The sequence below is a fragment of the Morone saxatilis genome, unplaced genomic scaffold (assembly GCF_004916995.1).
Source record: "Morone saxatilis isolate NCDOM2014 unplaced genomic scaffold, NCSU_SB_2.0 Contig22, whole genome shotgun sequence".
Lineage (NCBI taxonomy): Eukaryota > Metazoa > Chordata > Actinopteri > Moronidae > Morone > Morone saxatilis.
Window position 1 is genome coordinate 11,189,344 of NW_023339785.1, and position 493 is coordinate 11,189,836.

The following is a 493-nucleotide window of genomic DNA, read 5'->3' on the forward strand; positions in this document are numbered from 1 at the left end:
ATTTGTTATGACAAATGCAACTATTAATCATATTTAAATGCATTTTATTTTTGATTCAGACATTAATCACACATTTACACACATGCATGATATGATACTGCAGTTAAAATATTAAGTTTACACATTCATGATTTTATAAAAACGTACTGTTTAAATGTTTGTTTTGCATATTTGACAGTAGACAGTACAGTTGTTCACTGATTTGTTGGTTTCAGATTGCATTCTCTTAAAGCTTCAAGTTAACAGACCTCATGATTTTCACCTCAGTTGTGAAGGTGCTGAGTGTGAGGCAGCAGGGAGAGCACCCAAATGCAGACAATGCACAACAGCAACAGTTAAAGGGTTTATAGGTAGGCAGACAGAGAAAAAAAAGTCTGATATAAGTATTACAGAGTTCATGAGAACATGTGTGAAGGCGGGTGACTGCAGGGCAGGAAGGAGTGGCTGAAAGTGAGAAAGGACAAAAAGTCTGAGGGCATCTGGTGGACAGCTC